This window comes from Triturus cristatus, chromosome 3_2 (assembly GCF_964204655.1).
Source record: "Triturus cristatus chromosome 3_2, aTriCri1.1, whole genome shotgun sequence".
NCBI classification, from domain to species: Eukaryota; Metazoa; Chordata; class Amphibia; order Caudata; family Salamandridae; genus Triturus; species Triturus cristatus.
Window position 1 is genome coordinate 25,551,770 of NC_140584.1, and position 22,170 is coordinate 25,573,939.

At 44.7% G+C, this 22,170-nt stretch overlaps 1 long non-coding RNA gene across 1 annotated transcript in view; it reads left to right on the forward strand.

Moving 5' to 3' along the window:
* The first annotated feature begins 10,524 nt into the window (after positions 1-10,524).
* Positions 10,525-22,170, forward strand: part of LOC146856710 (uncharacterized) — a 146,736-nt gene continuing 135,090 nt past the window's right edge. The window contains exon 1 of the long non-coding RNA XR_014979492.1: positions 10,525-10,736. This is a non-coding gene — a long non-coding RNA (uncharacterized LOC146856710). The remainder of the gene's footprint in view (positions 10,737-22,170) is intronic.

Consider the following 22,170-nt stretch of genomic DNA (forward strand, 5'->3'; position numbering starts at 1 on the left):
CATCGACCCCTGCATGTCGACGTGGTCCGAAAGTCTTTGCTTCGAGGTTCCCCGCTTGCTGACGGCTACGAAGGACTGCTGCCCTGACTATCGCCCTGTTTTGGACCCTTGATAATTTGGTAGAGCGAAACGATTAACCGAGTCTTCTGGTGACGTCATCGATACCTCAGTTAAGTATAAGTGGAGCGTCTCCTAATTCTTAGTTTGGTTCTTAGTTTTGGTATCCCTTCGGGATCGCTTTGATTTGGAACTTGCAAGTGCCAAAGCCAGAGGACTCGTGTATTCACGAGACTATCGCGTTTTGATAATCCTTTGAAGTTTGAAACTAGACTAGTGAGCAATGATGCCTGGTTCTAGTATATTTGATAATTGGTTTTGTTTGGGTTGTAAAAGGGATTCCCAGTTGGAGGATTCGTGTCCGGTTCCTCCAATTGGAACTCCAACTTATGAGCTTTATGTAAAACATGGCGTGGGCCCCATTGCATATGAAGTATGGATCCGATACACCAGGAAGGATGGTGTTTTAAAATGGCCCCAAAATGGTAGTTTCGACACAGATATCTTGGACAATTTGGAAATTAAATTATTTAAAAAGAAAGCCCGGCCGGCGATGTTTGATTCTTTCCGCCTATGGCGAAAGGAAGCCAAACAGAAGGAAATCAAGTTAGCGAAGAAAAACAAAAGAGAGAGAGGTATGTCACTTATGCAAGCAGCTGTACAATTTAAGGATAATGAGGAGGAACAAATGAATGAGCAGTTACATAGACAGCGTAAACTAGGGATCGCTAAATGTTACCCGGTTTTGCAGCACCTTCAACAGGTTGTGTTAAAAGAGAAGGAGAAAGATCCCCTAATGTCACATTTGCTGAGTTCGCCACCTCCGTATGCGCAGAGTGCTACAGCACCTCCACAACCTCTAAATGTACAGCCTCCAGTTAATTTGCCGCAAGCTTTTCCGCAGCCGCCAGCTCCTCCTCAGCTGGCTCCTGTCCCTACAGCGCAGCCCTTTCAAGGGCCGCCAAGTTCGCTACCTGTCTCTTCTGCGCTTCCTGCGACTTTGCCTAGTACATCAGCTGCCTCCCTTGGCGCTCTTCCTGATACTGCCCCTGTACCTGTATCTGCACCCGTTTTTCTTCCCTCTGTCTTTTCCCCCGTTCTTGCCTCAACTTCTCCTTCTGCACGACAACGAATAGCTAGTGTAGTCACTAGTTTAATGTCGCCTCTCTTTGGGTCATCTAGTATGACCCCTGGTTCACAACGTAAGCAGTTGCGTAGTCAGCTGCCTGATTCTGGAGAGAAAGAGGTATTAGACCATATGGCACGTAGGTGGATTGCTTTCTCTTCACTCTATGATGTGGAGTCAGTTGTTAATGTTTTTCACCAATGGGAAGCCCCAAAGCAGAGGTATGTATTTGAGAAAATGTGTGAATTCCTCTGTGAGGAAATGGAAGATCATGGTAGAGACCCAAGCTCACAGGAGTTGTGTCGAGTGCGATTTGATTTTGGAAAAGGTACGATTGTGGGTCCCGATGTAGATAAAGCAGTTGCGACTTTACTGTCCTTCAGGAATGATGATTGTCATCAGTCATCGTTCAAACAGGAGTTACCCGTAGGGAAAAAGGTAAAAGCACGACAATACCCGATGAGAGAAGTCCCACCGGTATGGAAGGAAGCCGTTGCGGCTGACGCCGGTCGCGGCATCGCTGCTGCTCCAGCTCATTTCCAGCGTGTCTGGGTGCATGTCCCTTGGAAACGATCTGAAGTAATAGCGCTTAAACAGACATTGCCTGACCCCCGTAAAAACCCTGCAGGATATTATAAGGAGTTGTCACAGACGGCAGGATCATGTGTCATGAATCTAGCTGACATAGACATGTTGTTTGGAAACGTTGTTCCACAGCCTTTATGGGGATCAATTCGTAATGTAGATCACGATGCAGAACTAGGTGACACATGGGCTAATATCATTGCTGCAGACACTAGACAAGTTGGTGGTGCGAAACCTGAGCCCCTAGTAGCTGACCTCCCTGGTAGAATTATCACCTACATGAAAACTTTAATGCCCGCGATGCGTGTGAATTGGGATAAACTATCGGCTTGCAAACAAAAGAAAGATGAAACAGTGTCTGATTTCTTTACAAGGTTTGAAGAAACATTTATTGACCACAGTGGTCAAGATATGAGTACTGAAGGTGGCCAACGGTTATTTGTTGATAAATTTGTGCATAATTTGCTTCCCGAGTTGTGTAAGAAGTTAAAAGATTCAGAGAGTTCTTGGGCTGTTTCCTCATCAGCGCAAATACTGGCTACTGCACAGTATTACGAAAATAGAGATAAGGATGAGAAAGATAAAGCAGACAAGAAAACGAAAGAATTGAAAACGAAGGTTCTGTTACAGCAAGCTTACCCGCCACGTGGTGGCCAGAGTAATTATCAGCAACCGCCACAGTTTCAGAGAAACGTGCAAAGGTACGAGTATTCTCAACCGCGCGTTCCTGTAGGCCCTAATCAATGTTCATATTGCAAGGAAGAGGGTCATTTCAAGTATAGTTGTCCTATTCTGTTACAGCGCGCTAATGGCGCTTTCAGCACCAGAGGTAGAGGTGGTCGACAAGCTCCTAGGGGTAGGGGACGCGGGAGTGGTCCCCAGAACGCTCGTCCTCTTCCATCTCAAAATACGATTAATAGTTTTGATCAGCAAGCAAATGCAACTGGTAGGACAGCTCAGTACTATAACAATGACTATTATACAGAAGATGAAAATGTAGAAAGTAAGGATTACTAGGATAGCCGCAGACAAAGAGAGGGGGTTGTTTCAGTGCCAGTGGATCAGAGTGGACCATATGTCAAGGTGACTACAGCGGGTGTGACAGAACCTTTTCTGTTGGATACTGGTGCTGCAAAAAGTTCAATTATGCATTCAAAACTCCCTGGCGCACCTTTGTCTGGCGACACAAACGTTTCAGTAGGTTTTTCTGGCGCCCCGGTTAGGAACCCAATCTCTAGTCCTATGCCCCTTTCTGTTGGACCTTATGAACTGAAAGCACCCCTTATCCTAACGACAGGTTGTGGTGAGAACCTGTTAGGATTAGATTTGTTAAAGAGGTTACATGCGACATTATATTGTTCCCCCTCGGGAGCACAACTTGCACTTGGTAGGGAAGTGATTTCTCCAATGTATTTGTCAAGGAATGAACTGCCAGCTGAATTGTCATCTCTTCCAGATGCTCTTTGGGCTTCTGGTCTTAATGATGTGGACCTTTTGGAAATACCGCCATACGTGGTAACTTTGAAAGAAAATGTTAAATTGCCACGCATTCCCCAGTACAAAATCTCTAATGAGGGCGAAAAAGCGCTGCTAGCAATTATCCATGATCTGATTGAAAAGGATGTAATTGAAGAGACAAGAGGTAACGTTTGCAATAGCCCTGTTTTGCCTGTTTTAAAACGTACTGACCCCTCACAGCCACCTGTTTACAGATTTGTGATCGATCTTAGAGAGGTAAATAAGATTGTTGTGCCACAGTTTCCAGTTGTCCCTGATATAACTGCTTTGTTAACTATGATTCCAGCATCCGCTGCTTGGTTCTCAGTGATTGATTTAAAGAATGCTTTCTTCAGCATCCCAATTGCAGAGGAAAGCAGGGACATTTTTGGCTTCAGTTTAGGAGGTCGTAGCTTCCGTTTTAAACGTGCTCCTCAAGGCTACTGTGAAAGCCCATCAATATACAGCCAAGCTTTAAAAGCATAGCTTGATTCAATTGTTTTACCTAGTGGTGCCACCCTTATCCAGTATGTTGACGATTTACTAATCGCCGCGGATACTGAGGAGATTTGTAAAGAAGCTACGGTGTCATTGTTGCGTCATTTGCCTGCCTTCCATCACAAAGTGTCTCTCTCAAAACTGCAATATTGTCGACAAGAAGTGACCTACTTAGGTCATCTCTTTTCGAAGGAGGGAAGGAAACTGACCCCAGAAAGAATTCAGGCCATTGCAAAATTGAGCGTGCCAAGAACACAGAGAGAAGTGCGTGCTTTCTTGGGTATTACTTCCTACTGTAGGCAGTGGATCCCGAGTTTTTCTTTGCTGCCAAAACCTTTAATAGCATTGACATGTAAAGATACACCGAATCTCGTCCCATGGTCTGAAGAGTGTCAGAAAAGTTTTTCTGAATTGCGTGAGGCATTATGTTCAGCTCCTGTGTTGGGCACTCCAGACTACAGCAAGCCTTTTACATTGTATGTTCACGAGAAAGAAGGTTGTGCATTGTCAGTGTTGACACAGTCTTTTGGAGACAAACAGCGCCCATGCGCGTATTTTTCATCGACTTTGGATCCAGTAGCCAAAGCATTGCCAAGTTGTTTGAGAGCCACAGCGGCAGCAGCTGTGTCTATTCGACAGTCTGCTGGGTTAGTAATGAATAACACGTTAATTGTGATGGTTCCGCACGCAGTGGACACGTTGTTGAACAGGACCAAGACACAGCACTTAACTAATGCTCGATTGTCAGGTTATGAGTTAACACTATGTACACATAAAAAGATGCAACACATTGAATCCAGCTACTTTATTGCCGATTGCAGCAGACACAGATGAGATTGAACAGCATGATTGTCTGTTTAGAACAGAAGAGGAAACAAAAGGGAGAGTGGATCTTAAAGATACTGCCTTGACTGAGTGTGATGGTACCTTATGGGTGGATGGTTCATGCTTCAAGCTTCCGAATGGTGATACGACTGCTGCATATGCTGTCACGACTTTGCACACGGTTGTTGAGACCGCACGTATACCACATAACTCGGCTCAAGCTGCAGAGCTAATTGCACTTACAAGAGCATGCGTGTTGTCGAAAGGAATGAAAGTGAACATATACACTGACAGCCAGTATGCCTTTGGCGTGGCCCATAGTTTTGGGCGCTTATGGAAAGAACGTGGATTCCTGACTTCGCATGGAACCAAAATTCAGAATGGTCAGTTGGTGAATGATCTCCTTGAGTCACTGGCCTTGCCGCTACAAGTTGCGATTGTAAAATGCAGTGCGCACAAGAGAGTTACCGATGATGTTGGTCGTGGTAATGCATTTGCTGATGAAGTTGCGAAAGAAACAGCAAAGAACGTGAATAATCGAATGTATGTTGCAGGCCCTGCAAGATGGGTTGGTGATGTTGAAATGTGTGAAATCACGATAGAGAGCGTGAAGTCCATTCAAGCTGAAGCCACAGAGAAAGAATTGAGCAAGTGGAGAGAAAGTACGGGTAAATTGGATGAAAAAGGTTGTTGGGTTGATTTGTCAGAACATCAGCGTTGGTTGTTACCCGATGCATATGTACTTGCAGTGGTGACAATGGCTCATGGAATGGCCCATATTAGTGTAAAAGGGATTTGCAAGTTGTTGGCTCCAGTATGGAAAAATGCTGGAATTCCCAAATGTGCAGAGAATGTGGTCAAGAATTGCATGGTGTGTCTGAAATACAATCCTGGTAGGGGAACCCCAACTCCAGCTGGTCATTTTGCACCTCCAACGTATCCATTTGAGGTTTTGCAGCTAGATTTCATCCACATGGAAAGGTGCAACAATTTAAAATATGTACTCGTTGTTGTCTGTGCCTTCTCAAAGTGGATAGAAGCATACCCTTTAAAAGACAATACTGCCTTGTCCACAGCTAAAGCCCTTGTCAAAGAATTTTTCCCTAGGTTTGGAATGCCGAGAATGGTCTGGAGTGATAATGGGAGTGAATTTGTGGGTCGAGTGATGAAAGAAGTATGTGAGGGACTAGGCATTAAACAGAAGTTCCACGCTGCAAATCACCCCCAATCAGCTGGGCTAGTAGAGTGCTACAATGGCACTCTGAAACTTAAATTGGCCAAAATCCAGGCGAGCTCCGGTCTTAAATGGCCTGACGCTCTGCCTTTAGCACTCCTATCAACAAGAATGACTGTGCATTCACGAGTGGGACTTAGTCCCTATGAGATCATTTTTGGCCGGCCAGCCAACATATGGGGTGTGCCAAGACCGACAAAATTCAGTGAAATCGAACATCCAATACTGCTTGACTATCTGTATGAATTGACGGCTAAATTGCGTGTTTTACACCAACAGGTGCACGATACTCTGCCCCAGGCCTCTGAAGCTCCAGGACAGCCTATCGACCGTGGCTCATGGGTGCTCATTGAAAATTTTCAACGAAAAAACAATGATGAGCCCTGTTGGATCGGCCCTCACCTCGTGCTTCTATCGACAAGATCAGCGGTTCGAGTGAGAGGGAAAAAGAATTGGATACACGGCGCCCACTGCAAACGGATCCCTTTGCCTCTACCATATGACCGGTGGGTCCAGGAGGATATCGCTGATTCTGAAACTGACACTGTCCCCCGTTTTGTGCCATTTAGTGATGCACGTGTAAAGGGAACAACTTCAGAACGAGAAAACGACGATATTTTGCAGGAAGCTGTGCCACCGTCAATTCGAATAGACACCACAGAGCCTGAACTCTTGTTCCAAGACCAGAAAGTACCTGGCCGAATTCGCTATAACTTGAGACCAAGGCCTATGGACAAATAAAAATTCCCTTCCCTTACTATTTTTTGATATTATAGCTCTCCCATCTGAAGGACTTTTTGATTTTTGTTTTTCGAACCACTATCCGGGTTCAGCTGCAGGGTCGCGGTGCCAAGACTTCGGGGTACAGGCCGAAGACGTTAGGTCAACGGTTCTGGTTGGTCTGGGGCGTTCCCTGGACTGACAGGCGTACTCCTTAGCAGAAGATACTCACCCGCTGCGAGCGGCACGATTAGAGGATGGAGTTTTTCAAGATGGAGAGACCCGCTGAGGAAATGAACTTTAAGACGAAAATATGTAAAATAATGGAGAGCAAACGTTTTGTATTATTATGTCTGTTTATACTATGTAGTATGATGGTGTTTACTGTAGGTTATGTATTCTTCTCCTCTCAAGTGCCATTTGCACCCACTGTACAGCCTATACCTCCTCCTACTGTCTCCTTGCACTCTTTCCACCCTCTGCCTGAACACGAACAAGCTAGACGGTCTGAGTTTGTAAATAACTCGTTTATTCAACTCCTGCACCAGCACCAACTAGTCATGAATACAACCAATTGCTGGGTGTGTGGTTTAATGCCACATACCATTAACAAGGGTATCCCGTATCTAGTGCTGCCGTGTAGCTATAATGGATCGTCATGGGCATTCCAGACTATGTTTCTTTTTGCATTAGATGCCTACTCCCGCGACAACCGCGTTCCATCAGACCTAGCACAAACAATAAGGCCTTAATGAAAGGAGTCGCTGATATGAGCAGAGATATCGACGCATACTCATCTATTCCCAAGGATGAATTGCGAGCTTATGTAGGTTGGAACGCGACGGGGTATAGCATTAGTCTGGGCGAAAAGCAGCGCAAAATTTCATCCCCAATTTGGGTCGTACCCCACATAGGTCGGTTCTGTTTACAAGGTAATGGTCAGAATCCAAGAGCTCAACTGGGGAAAAGTGACTGTACTGAAACGTACACTTTTCCATCACAATTTTCCCCAGCGTTTTTGGCTGCCAAGGGTACATATTTTGTCTGCAATGACCGAGCATGTACATGGTTGCCCCCTGATTTCTCGGGCAAATGTTATATTGCAAACTTGCTACCGCCAACATTTACTGCTGCCTCCGATTACCACAAGACCAGAGTTGTGAGAGGCGTTTTTAGTCAGGAGGATACTGCCGGTCAGGAAGCGGGAGACTTCTTTCTGGGTTTCCTGACGTTTTGGGGACCGATGGTCAATAGTAGGAACCTGAGACAACTGATTTGTGTGGTTGAATCCACTGTTAATGTAACGGCTGGTGCCCTTGGTAATTTGACAGCTGAGCTCCAAGCGGATCGCCTCATGACTTTGCAGAACCGTATGGTTCTAGACGTCATACTTGCAGACCGTGGTGGGGTATGTAAGGTCATCCAATCTAGCTGTTGCATTTTCATACCAGATAACGCTCCAACAGTTTATCAAGCCATCTCCAAACTGCATAAAATATCCGAATCTATACACGTGGATAAAGGAGATTGGTCATTGATGGGGTGGTTCTGGGAACTGATATCTGCCTGGGGATGGAAAATTCTGATGGTCATTGGTATGATCTTAGCCATTCTTTTCCAGTTCTGTCTGTGTATACAGTGCGCTCCTGCGATATGTGGCCTCTGTGCTACATTGTGTATAAGGAAACCTGTATCAAGGGACAAGCTAAGCAATAGGATGATGCTACAGCAACATCTCCATGACCTTATGAATATAGACCTGGACTCGGATTAATATGAGTATAGTTATTGTCTATGTAAGGGCAAAAGGAGGGTCTGCGGTACTTTAAAATTTGGGACCGCGTAGGAGGCATGGCCCTACCCTGCCTATTCCGGTATCAGCGAACCGCGAATGGCCAATGCAGTATGTTCAAGTGCTTTGCATAACGTTTCATCGATAAATTCACTTTGTATACGATATTACACATTGACTTTGTGGGTTCCATTTTGGAGCGGTAGCCATCTTATGGTTGCCCTCACATAGGCTGCGCATTAAGGACATGCACAGGCCTTCAGAACACATGTGCCTTCTATTTGACTTCTCTGTGACCTGTGAAATTTGGCTCCACCGCCCCAGGTCAGTCCGGTCTCACGAGCTCCCCGTCCTACGGCCACCTGTGATTAGCATCAGGGTTTGACACACCCTAAAGCCTTTTCATCCCACACAAAGCCTCCGGCTAATCTCTTTCACGCCTGACTCTTCCTGCTTTATGGCTTGTTTTACCAACAGGAGGTGCCCGTGTTTATTGGGGTCTGCTGATATCTGATGAGGGATCTGAGCCTTGCTGGGTAAATAATTGTGGGCTGGCTGAACTGGAATGTGGGATGGTCATCATGACTCTGCCTTTTCGTTTGTAATGAATACACATGAATGACCATATCGTAAAACGAGGAATGTGTGCCGGAAGCATGATATTTTGTATATAAGGAGAAGCCCGTTTTTGTAAGGTTGAGCAGTCTCCTAAGAACATACCTGTGTGTACTTCTAGGATTGCTGTTACTGGCTGCAGTCAATAATAAAACGATCTTTGACGCCACCGCAAGACTCTGTGTTTCTGTAGTCCAAGACAGGAAGAACTCGAAGTCACAGGGTGCTACCCCTGGCACCGCTGGGTTCCTAAAATCCCCAGTACTTCAATGGTGAAGGGTGAATGTCATGTTGTGCGCATACTATGTGCTGTTCGAGAGATACCAGGTGCAAGAGAATCCACGACTTACACCATCTTCAGCTTTGGCCATATCTGCACTCGGTAACAACAAAAGGAAGGTGGCCTCCTTCACTGTCCGTCCTATCCTACCAGTGACAGGGAATACCCAAAATTATGCACTCCAACATTCAGGAACTACGGGGCCAAAAAAGGGTGAGTGCCGGGTAGGATTCCTGATACTGTGAGTAGGACACTTATCTACCCAAATGGTGTGGTTCCATTTCCCTCTCCATTCTGCTATGGTTAGCGATTGGAGGGGGGTATCTGCTTTGCTTTCCAGGGTGTTACTTAAGGCCCTACTTGCCTGTAACATCTCACGGTGCTTAAACCCCAAAACAAGTATTTATATCATATTGCAAAGAGTAAGCCTGACTCAATTCACAGGGCTTTTCATGTAAACTTTGAGTTTCTGATAAAGACTATATTACTGCAATGGAGTACTGTCCTTAGAGGTTCATAGTGCATTAACCAATTACTGCTTGAGTAGTTGTTTCCACAACACTGAAGATGTCAGAGTTTCAAAGGAGTGGCTACTTTATTAAAGCACAATACAACCACACAGAATGTGATCTGCTGTACATGCATCGAGACAGCGGCACTTGAGCCATCGAATACGTTTTACTGAAGTTACAGACCATGCCTGAAGGGCCAGCACGGCTTAAGAGTAATGCCACTTTTGCACTTCCTTCCTAAGCTACTTCTATCTACAGAAAATAATCGTAAACTATCGAAGTAGCAGCACATAAATGGACTGCACGTGACCCACGCCGTGTATGTACCTGAAGAATACTATCACACGTATATATAATCCATAATATCAGAGGCACTAAGTTTCCAGAACACAAACAACTGAAACAGACCCACAGGCTTCCAATTTACAACGACCTCTACTAGAGATTTAAACATCAAATTTAAAAAAAGGGATGAGAAACAAGGAGAAATCGCTAATAAAAAAATACACTTGCAATTTCCCCAACACAGCAATTAATGTTCTTTATGTCGAATTTAACTTTGGGGAGCCGGAGGAGCCGTGCACTTGTAACGGATTCACAGGGGGGGAAGCTGGGCTATGCCTCATCCCCGGAGGGGGCCGGCTGGGGGAATTACTTATGGGGAGGCCCAGGGACTGGAGCCCAGCATGGTGTGCAGCAGCAGAAGCGCCGAGAATCCATGAGGCAGCAGGGACCAGGGACCGGAAGCGGAATGCACCCAGAGCCTCGAGTGGAGGAAGCGAGGGCCGTGAAGAGGATGCACCTGGAGCCCGGTGACAGCAGCGCCGGAGCCGAGCAGAGCATGCAGCACTCCCGGTTCTTTGCTCCTGGCTACACAGGCTGCTGCAGCAACCGCTCTACACATGCCCTGTACCGGCATTGGGGCCCGGAGATTACCAACTGGCCGGACCAGAGACCGCCCGCAGCTACCGGAGGAAGGTGTCCCGCTGGAACAGGTAACTGAGAAACCCAGGGGCCCAAATGCGGGCAGATAGACCATAAAACAAAACAAACCCGATCCCCTTACACAACGGGCGACAGGTAACTCGCTCCCGAAAATGGGTGACGTCACCAGTTAACTAACCGATATTAACCAGGGACATAAAACAAAACAAATATTGCCCCAGACATGACAAAGCCATGGGAAAAGGAATGAAAACTATACACACTGGCAGTCATAAAAAAAGCGTACCTTCCACCGGATTCCTCGTTTTCCTGTTGCTCCTGGCCGGGTCTGCGTTTTCCACAGGCAGCTCCCTCCCCTCCCCTAAGCCAATCACAACGCTGCAATGGCAGCGTTTGATTGGTGCGGACAGCGCCCAGCCAGGGTTCTGTAGGGAGGCCATTATCTCTATGTAGACTGCATGCAGCCTACATAGAGAAAAGGGAGAGTGTGCAGTCTGGGCCCACAACAGTGGGCAAGCCACTCCCTCCCCCTCCCCTCGAGCAGGACCGCCTACCCCCAACCAGGCACTTCTGCTTTCTCGCAGTGCGAGAAGCAGAAACTTAAAATAGTAGTTTACCATTTTATGTTTCTGCTTCTGGCACTGCGAAAAAGCAGTGGGCGACGCCCCTCGCCCTAATGGAGGAGCCGCCCCTGATATAGTGAGACTGATGTGAGAACAAGAGTTGCAGGCATAATATCCAAGCCTGTACTGATCCTTAAAAGGAAAGTGAGATATAGAAAGTTTGCATTTTTAAATTTTCCAAATGTAATACGCTTCTGGCTTTGCTGATGAATCAGAAGACTTGGAGTAACAGAAATTAGGTATTTAGACAGAATATCAAAAACAAAAATATAGTGAAGCTATGCTTCTATAGCTAACAGTGGCATAACAATAGCCCCCAGGCCACGTGGTTCTCGATGTTTTAGTACTTGATATTTTTGACACCATATTCTGTCCACACTTAATTTTGTTAAAGATGTCAAAGTTACAGTTGGCCGCAACCACATTGAGAGGTGGGAGAGGCTGTCAGCGGCTGGTCTTTGAGGCAACCTTGAAGTAGTAGATCTCTTAATAATGTGAAAATAAGGGCTTCTGCTTCCTAAAACTATTCCTTTCTCTGTCACAGATGGTCGTCTATGTAGCGTGAAGAGGAGGCCTGACATCGCAGACAGTTGTCGCTGTAGTACAAAGATTCTGTAGTCATCGGAAACAGTCGGGCCAGGGGTGCGCGGTGGCATTCCCTGTGAGCAGTCAATGGGCTAGCGCAAATGGTCGAGTTGATGTAACTTCGAGTTGGCAGGCAGTGCGAGCGGCAAAGTTTTGGCACCAATGGGCTGTTCGGTGTTGCAAAGATCCCAACAACCTAAATTCAGGTCGACTGAGGACATGCCAATGGTCCAGGAACGCTAAGGGGTGAGGGGCTTACTCTAGCTGGTTCTGGGTGCTGGTTTAGGTGGTTATGTCCCTGTGGCTTTGAAAATGAGGCCAGAAAACTAGCCCTTGGAGTCACTCTGGGAGAGCAGCAGGGCAGTAATCTAACCAGGCAGCAGTCCAGTAAGGCAGTAGTCCAGCAGGGCAGCAGTCCAGCAGAGTAGCACAGTCCTTTCAGTAGCACAGCAGTCCTTCTTTTTGGCATAGTCGCCGCAGGTTCAGAAACGCACTGAAGAGTTGGTGTCTGAGGTTCAGAAGTGTACTGAAGAGTTGGTGTCTGAGGTCTAATATTTATATCTGGGACCCATTTGAAGTGGGAAACGCTTCTAGAGGTTTCCCTTTGAAGTGCACAGGTTCCGTGCCCCCTCTGCCTTGGCTCCAGACTCAAAACAGGAGGCAATCTTCCTTTACTATGGAGGCAGGCCACAGTCTATTCAAGTGTAAGTAGGCTTGTGTCAAACTATGCCCTCCCATCCTGCCAGTGATAACCCACCCAGGCACACCAAAGCTCTCTATTGTGTGGCTATTTAGGAGGCATACACAAACCCCAACTGCCAACTACACCCAGTCATTTGACCAAGAGACAGGCTGCTGGCACTATATAGCTAAGGCAGGGAAAAGCCAACTTTCTAAACATGGCATTTTCAAAATTGTAATAATAAATCAGACTTTGACAAATAGGAGGATTTTTCATGAGGTTTCCAAACACACCAAACAAAGAACTCTTTCCCGGTTCCCATTTGGATGTTACAGCTTATTAAATGTAATAAGATAACTTCAATGCTATCCTATAGGAGAGATAGGCCTTGCACAGTGAAAAATGAATTTAAAAGTTTTTCACTATCAGGACACGTAAACTTAGTAGTACATGTCCTACTTTTTTAACTGAACTGTACCCTACCCTCTGGGCTACCCAGAGCCCACCGTAGCGGCAACGTACATTTATTAAAAAGGAAGGTTTGGGCCTGGCAAAAGGTTTATTTTGCTAGGTTAAAACAGGAGTTCAAAACTCCACACAAAGGCTGCAACAATAGGCCTGAGACATGTTTGGAAGTCCTACTTAAGTGGGTGGCACAATCAGTGCTGTAGTTCCACTAGTGACATTTAATTTGCAGGCCCTGGGTACAAATAGTACCAGATAAGCTAATGTGACCATGTTTTAGAGGAGAGAGCACAATCACTTTAACACTGGCTACTTAACTTTGTACAGAGATGAAAACACCTTTTCATGATAAGAATCTGAAAGGTTGTGGTAAATAATTTAATTACCGGGACTTAATTTGATACGGAAACATAATAAAAATAGCTCAGTAAATAAGAGGCAGGATCCGTGGTATTAGAGGTTCGGAATGGGCTTTATTCCAATACTGATTCGAGTCAGGGATTTCAGGTTCCATCACCACGAAGGTTCAGGAAGTGAAGGCAATACATTATTGACAGGTAACAATATATATATGAAAAGCATTTACATTAAGACAGATGCAGGAGGCGTAACAGCTGATAATACAGATAAGAATACACATACGTAATGAAAAGAGGCGTAATAGGGCGTAACAGAGAAACGTCATTGGTTGTGATGTCACAAATGGGTGGATCTATGAGATAATTTCGCAGTATCAGCAGAAATACTTGGCAGAGATGCGCGCGCAGCAGTATGACGTGTGATTGACGTGCAACTAGGGGGTGAAGGGGACTTGATATTTAGCTCTACATGTGGCGACAGAAGTCTGGAGGGTCAAGTCAACCTAATCCCAAATCATATCTAACATCCTATGTTTAAAGAACTATGTTATCCAAAAGAGAGGTCTCTTAGAGTAGAATCTTATTCTATACTGACTATACTGACTGTTAGTGCGTGTACAAGCGTCTAAGTGTCTACACTAGATACGAGGGCGGAATCTTCCATAGTAACCGGGCTATGAATTACTTGTATGAAGACAGAGAAGTCGGGCCTTTGCTTGGTAGCTGGAAGAATGTTTACTTAAGCTACTAGACAGGAATGCATTGGGCAGGGAGCGGAGCAGATAATTTTCGAAGGTGAAATACAGTTCTTGGCAGGCAGCAAGCTGATGTCAGGCTTCGTGAGCCGCGCAGAGAATGAGACAAAGTTCATGGTCACAGATGCAGGCTCGGACTGGAGCTTCAGAGGCAGAAGGCAAGAAAAGCTTGATGACAGAATCAGGGCCTACTTGCCTGGACTGTAAAATGGCATAAGTGAACCATATAAAGGCGGTGGCCTTTCGTACTTAGGAATGGAATATCCGGCCCATTCATGGCGGATCAACAGAGGACATGTTAACGGTGGACGCACATGTATTTGCGTCTTCATAACTGGAACTGGAGGGAACATACATGTACTTGTAACATGCACATAGAACCGTTGGGGTCCAAGATAGGGGACATAACTGACCAGAAAAATCCATATTTCCACATTCCCTCCTTGTCCCCTACTTGCCCGTCAAGAGATATCAATCTTCATTAATCCATTGATCTGTTCATATAGCATCATTTGTTCTTCTTTCTTCTTCCGGGATCTTGAATGAAAATCTTGATGTGGAATGCACGATGTGGCACACAGACCACAAATCGCTGGTCCACATTGCAGGCATAAGCAGCAACTGAATAATATGAGAAGGCCAATACCTAGGAAGGATAGAACTCTCCATCCCCAGGCTGATATCACGCTCCAAAACCAACCGGACCAAGTCCAGGTGCCTGGATTCTGGTGTATCTGGCTTACAATCTTATGAAGGCGGGTTATGGCCTTATATACAGATGGCGAATTTTCTGGTATGAATATGCAACAGCTGGATCCGATGACCCTACAAGCTCCGCCCCTATCGGCCAGGATGACGTCAAGGACAAGACGATTTTGAAGCACAACAATCCGCATAGCAGACTGCTCTTCTGTTAAATTGCCTAAGGCGGAAATAGTTTCGTTCACTACTGCTTCAAGGGTTCTAGTCAATCTACGTATCAGCTTACTATTAGTAACGGTACCTATATAGGGAAAGAGACCTTTATTGAAATCTGTGTATTTTTCCCATGCTGTTTCAGTGTAGTCGACTATCGGGAGATCTCTCCTTTCTCTATTGTGTACTAAATGAGTATTTCTATGATAATCAGGAGGAGCTAGGAAAACAGGTGGCAAAAGGAATCCAATGTAGCAGGTACCATCCCAATCTAGAGGCAAACGTACATATGCCGTCTGACCACATATGAAATAGGAATGGCGGGAAGCTCTAAATGTAGACTTGCCTTGATCACTGAATTCTACTACAGTGGTGCATTTACTATGGCCCATGTGTATGGAACCATTCTTTCTTATACATAATTCACCTTTTACTGGGAGTATTGACAGAGCGGGCAAAATTGGAGTAGCTTCGGATTCAATATTTAGGATCATAAGATTAAGCGTAAAATTACCTAATCCATATACTTCATTTTCTAGATCAGTTCCTGTTCTTTTGGGAAGTCCCTCCTTGTTAGGATAGCAGACCTTAAGTAAAACTAAATTCAAATTTCCCCATACCCAGTTATCTTGATAAACTGCAGAATTCGAATCTAGAGAATTAATTAGGCTAAACCATGCTCCACAGGAGCCGTTGTGTGTGAACGGGTATGGAAAAAGAGGTAGAATTCCTTTATAGTTCTGATAGGGAGGGAGTCGGCCACATATCCAACAATTTGTAGCATTGCTAACCTGATGGGAATGATGTAACATACTAATAAAAGTGTTATTGCGCAGCGCAAATCTGTATGACAATTCAAGCGGAGGTAATTCACTAAAAGAATGTTCAGCAGTAACATTGTAAACATGTCTAGAAATAGGATAATATATGTGCAACAATATACTTGCAGTAATTATTAAAAGACTTGAGAAAAACAAAATTAATAACGTCACTATGCAATGACTACGCAGTGATTTACAGTACGCCTGTCGTTTCAACATTTTTCGGGTGTTTTCTCTATTCAGGTCCAAGGGATACATGTCAGAGACAATTCAACCGCTTCACCTTGGAGAGGACTTAAACAATCAAATTGCTCGACTGATTGGGCCTGAGCTTTAATTTATAAAGTTCGGAGTCACTTTTTTCCACAAAAGGAAGTTTTGAGTCAATGGGTGAAGACACACAAGGTGTGCTATTCACATCTGATTTCAGTCCATGAAATTTCTTGATATGACTTGAATGAATCCATCCTTTTCTGCCTTCGATCTTCACGGCTGTTCTTGTTGTGAGCAACACCAGCTGAGGTGACCTCCACCTAGGTTCCAGCTGCGTTTTTCGATCAAAGTTCCTCACGAGGACTAAGTCTCCCGGAACCACGTCATGGGGTTTCACCTCAGTGTTGTCAGGAAAAGCTGCAGCTACCTGTGAACGACAAGATTGTAGTGCAGACATCAAGGAAGCCAAGTAATCTGTCAGCATGTTACAGTCAATATCAGTTATTTTGCGTGGTATAGGCGTCCCCCACATATTTGGTGGTCTGCCGAAGATCACTTCATACGGGGATAGCCCTGTTCGAGAGTGTGCTACCATTCTTGTGTAAAAGAGTGCAACTGGTAATGCTACTACCCAGTCGACACCTTTCTCTCTGCATATTTTGGATAATCTTATTTTCAGAGTCTGATTATGTCTTTCTACGAGACCTGCTGCTTCGGGGTGTCGGACACAGTGGAATTTCCACTGATAGCCTAACAAAAGTGAAACGTGTTTCATTAATTCGGATGAGAACGGCTGGCCGTTATCTGAGTGAACAACACGTGGTAAACCGTATCGTGGGAAGAATTCTCGAACCAACTGTTTGGCAGTAGTCGGGGCAGTGTAATCTGAAACCGGGTATGCCTCCGTCCAACGGGAAAGAGCACACACAACTACGAGAACATATTTGAATCCTCTGCATCGTTCCATCTGGATATAATCCATCTGGAGGACTTCAAAAGGGTGATCAGGAGGCTGAAATCCACCCTGTTCTACGGGAACGCTTTTTCCTGGGTTGAACTGGCAACAGATCAGACAGGTACGAACCTTTTGTTTGGCTGCAGCTCGTAAATGCTTGTTGAACCAAATATGTTGAATGCTGTCTAGCATAGCTTTCTCTCCTAGATGCGCTGGACTATGGATAGTGTTAATAATGACTTGGACCATTGAATCAGGAAGGAACCACACAGACTTTTCCTTCATCAACCATCCTTGATCCGTTTGGATCCCTCCTAATTCCGTCCATTTCCTTATTTCTTCTGGTGTAGCATGTGTCTGTATATCAATTACGTCAAGAGTAGGATCTTTAACCGTCATACAATGTGTTGGCGTCGGGACTATTGTCTTTGTCATATCGGATGTTTGAGTTTGAGCAGTCCGTTTAGCTGTTCTATCAGCTAGATCGTTGCCTTGAGAAATGATATCAGTAACTTTCGTATGTGCTTTGCATTTCATAATCGATATTGCAATGGGTAAATGTTTTGCATCTAACAAGGCATGAATGAGGGGTCCGTGCTGAATGTGGGCACTGTGAGAAGTTAAATAACCTCTCTCTCGCCACAGCACGCCGAAGTCATGTACGACTCCGAATGCATAACGTGAATCAGTGTATATGTTGACTTTCTTATTTGTGGCTCGAATACAGGCTTGTGTCAGAGCGATGAGCTCTGCGGCTTGAGCTGACAAGGTATTAATACGATTTGTTTCAACGACTTCAGTGTCTGTTGTGACTGCATACGCGGCCACTAGCTCTCCTGTACTTGTTCTCATACATGAACCATCTACATACAACGTCAGGTCTGGGTCTGACAATGGGACGTCTGTTAAGTCTTGTCTGGGTTTCGTCGTGATTGTAATAACATCAATACAGTCATGGGCTAGTGGGTCTGTTCCATTTACAGGTAAAAGTGTGGCAGGATTCAATGTGTTACAACGTCTGATTTCTATATGTGGCTGGAACAATGTAAGTTCGTACCCTGTAAGTCTTGCTATAGTCAAATGTTGTGTTTGCGTTCGATTCACAAGAACCTCTACGGCGTGTGGTACTTGTACTGTCAATGGATGTCCTAACACTATGGCATCGCTTTGTCTGATTGCTAAAGCTGTCGCTGCCACTGATTTCAGGCACGCAGGCAGAGCCTGAGCTACGGGATCTAATGTACTAGAAAAATAAGCACATGGTTTGTGTGCTCCTGCTTGTTCCTGTGTGAGTACTGACAAGGCAGTACCTTCGCGTTCTGTAATAAAGAGTGTAAAATGTTTACTGTAACATGGTGTTGCTAAAACAGGTGCTTGGTATAGAGCTTTCTTTAGGCTTTTAAAGGCATGTGTATGTTCTTGAGTCCAAGGGAGGTCAGTCGATGTGGCTGCCTCCTGTGTTGTCAACTGAATGAGTGGTTTTGCTAGAAATGCATACTGAGGGATCCACTGCCTACAATATGAAGTGAGGCCTATGAAAGCCCGCACCTCCTTTTGTGTCTTGGGTATTGGCATGTTAGCTATTAACTGAATGCGGTCTGGTGTAAGCTGCCTTCCCTCCTTGGACAGCGAGTGACCAAGGTAAATAACTCGCTGGACACAGAATTGCAGCTTAGAAGGGGACACCTTGTGCCCTTTTTCGGCTAGAAATTGTAAAACTGTCAGTGATGCTTTTTCACATTCAGGTTCGCTTCGGGCGGTGATCAGCAGATCATCGACATATTGAAGCAAGGCAGTGTTAACTGGCATGTGGATGCTGTCGAGTTCTCGTTTCAGTGCTTGGCTATAGATGCTGGGGCTTTCTGTAAATCCTTGAGGTGCGCGTGAGAATTTGAAGCTACGTCCATTTAAACTAAATCCGAACAAATATTGGCTTTCCGGATCTATTGGGACGCTGAAAAAGGCATTTTTGAGATCAATTACAGTAAAGAATGTTGCTTCGGAATCAATAGCTGTCAGTAATGATGAGATATCGGGGACCACAGGGAATTGTGGCACAATACACTTATTTAATTCGCGCAGATCAATAACCAATCGATATACTGGCGGGGCCTTCGGATCTGTTCGTTTGAGAATCGGAATTATCGGTGAATTACATATATTGGAGTCGGTTTCTACAACCACTCCTTGGGCAATGAGTTCGTCAATGATTTGCAGTAAAGCCACTACAGCATCTGGTGGTAACTTGTATTGTCGCATTCGTGGTAGTACCACTCCTGCCTTTAGTGTGACTCGATATGGTGTAATATTCATACAACCAACATCAGTAGGGCCTTGTGCCCATAAATGTGTAGGTAAAGTCTGCAATCGGGGATCCATGTCTCTAGACACATAATGACCTTTAAAATCACGTAAAAACAATCTTACTCCTTCCGGAGAACAACATATTATAGCTCCTAGAGCCTTCAGCGTTTTTATTCCTAACAGGTTTTCTGGACATGATTTAGTAAGCAATAAATCTGTAGTTCGGGTCAAAGGTCCTATCGTAAGTGGAAGAGGTTGTGACACTTCATTAACAATAGGTTTTCCTGAAAAACCAAGGGAAATATTCTGTGAGCCTGAGAGGGGTGCCCCTGGAACTTCACTACGTTTTATTGTTGTTCGACTTGCCCCTGTATCGAGTAAAAATTTTCTGTCTTGGCCTAATAATTCACTATGTACATAAGGTCCTTCTTGATCTACAGGGATCTCGATAAGGGGTAAGTCAACTTCCCTCTCTAGGCTGGTTCATGCATATCGTTGATAATCAGGATAGTCATACTGTGCGGTCTGGTACAGTTGTCGTGTCGTGGTTTGCGTGGCAGCAACAGGCAGCGCTGGTGCAGCTGGCACAAACTGTATAGTCTGTTGTGGAGCTGGCATGGACTGTGCATGCTGCAAGGCTCCTTGTTCATTCTGATCCTGTCTAAGTGGCCGTGGTCTTTCTTTTGTAATGCCCGTGGCGATATTACGCTTCAGGACTGGACAATCGTGTACATGATGACCTAGTTGTTTACAATAGTTGCATGTCCCTTTTACAGGTCCTGTTAAATCGCCAGAATGTGTCGTACCCTTTTTATGTCCTTCAACTGGAACTGTCTGGGAGACTAGCATTTTCATTTTCGTGTCTTTCATGCGTCTTTGTTCATGATCTTGTTCCTCTCTAATTCTATTGTGATGATACTGTAACATTTGTAACATTTGTGATGGAGTGTTACCTTGCCAGGTACTCTCGAATTTTAATACTCTGTTCTTCACTTGGGGCAAGGAATTTTCAACTAATTTTGTCACAAACAGATGTGGGTATGATTCGCTACTTGCTTTTATACCACTATTTATACCAAAACATTTTTCAAATCGTGCATAGAAATCACTAGTGTCTTCATCTTGCTTTTGTTTACAGGCTGAAATTGCACCCCAGTCTTCCTTTTTCGTGGTTAATAAACGTGGCAGTACCTGTACTAGTAGACCTGGTAGTGCTTTAGTTCTGTCCCCAAGCCCCGAACCTGGACCTCGGGCCTTTTCTTCTGCTTCTAATGCTGTCCAATCTATCTTTTGGTCTCCTACCTCCCACTCTTTTTCCTTGAGTTTTTCATAAATGCCAGCAGGCATCAATACCTTTAATATTGTCATAATGTCGGGATAGGTATACTCTCCCATGAGTAACATGTCTTTAATTTCTCGGTGGAAACCCGCTGGGTCTTTGTCATGACTGGGTACCACTTTCTTCATTTCCAACAATTCTATTTTCGATATGGGCGTATATACATATACACGTTTAAACTCATTGTCCTCGCCCTTTATTGGGTGCACTTCTCGTAAGGGATTCTGTCTGTCCATGTAATACGTGGTTGTTTCCTTGATGGGCAGTGAGACATGTTCTGGGCATATAAAAAGAATGTACTGCTTTCTTGATTCTAGTATTTCTTTAATTAGCTTAGTACCTGAACCTCTCCATCTATTCGTGAGTAATTCGGTCAATATATCAGGTAAGGGACCAGGATCTGAATGTTGGCTTTTATATAGTATAAGAAGTTGTTGAATCATATAAATCCCAGCTAAACGCTGTTCATCTGGGGTGAGATTCAAAAATGTGTGAGCTACTGTGTCATCACTATACTTCCCGGGACTGTCAACCCAATGGACAGCTGACCTGGCTAATTCTTGTTCATCCATAGAATCGAGAAAATGATAACCCCTTCGTTCTCGGAGTAATTTATCTGCTGCTTGGAATGAATGCTCGTTAGACCTTATATTTATTATTGGTGTTTGAAATTTCCTGTTATTTTCTAGACACATCGGACGTATCGGATCAGTAAGACATCTAGTACTATTACAAGATCTTCTTCTACCTACATAGGCTATAGTTTCTGACTGTCCTGTGGGCAGTCCTGATGCTTCTTCCTCGCTTTGTTCGAACTGGTCTACCGCTAATCTTTCTTCGTGTAGGCGTTCTATTTCTTTACGGATCTTTCGGCACATGGCTATTATACAGTTTTGCTTATCATGTCTCCCTTCTGATATATTCTGGCTCCATCTGGTAAGAATCTGCATTGCTTCCGGGTCTACCCCCGGTCGGTCTTGATTTCTGATCACACAATTTATGAGGAAACGCAACAGTCCCCCTGTATTTCCACTTTCTGGTATTCCATAGCTCTGTTAATACATTCAGAATCTCGCCCGGTTTGGACAAAATGATATACATTATCTAGATGTGCAGTCATTCCTGGTAATTTCCCTAAATACACTGCGGCTCGTCTGATACGTAATGATGCTAGGGTCATTTCGTCCTCTTTTCCGGGCACAGGGTCATATCTACAATCTATAAGAAGTTCCTTAAGCGTACGGGCATTTATGAGTTTGGGGGTACGTGAATGTGCTGACTCTTGAAAAGTAAGTTTATTTATTCTAGGTGGCGTAGAAAAGATATTGGTAGCACCTCCGGTAGCCCCATCTGGGGTATCGGGTGTGAAAGGATTCGTTGAACGTGATACAGCAACTATAGGCGTGGATACAGCTATAGAAGTAGCTGTAGGAACAGATGCAGAAACAGATGTGCTTGCCGGAACTTG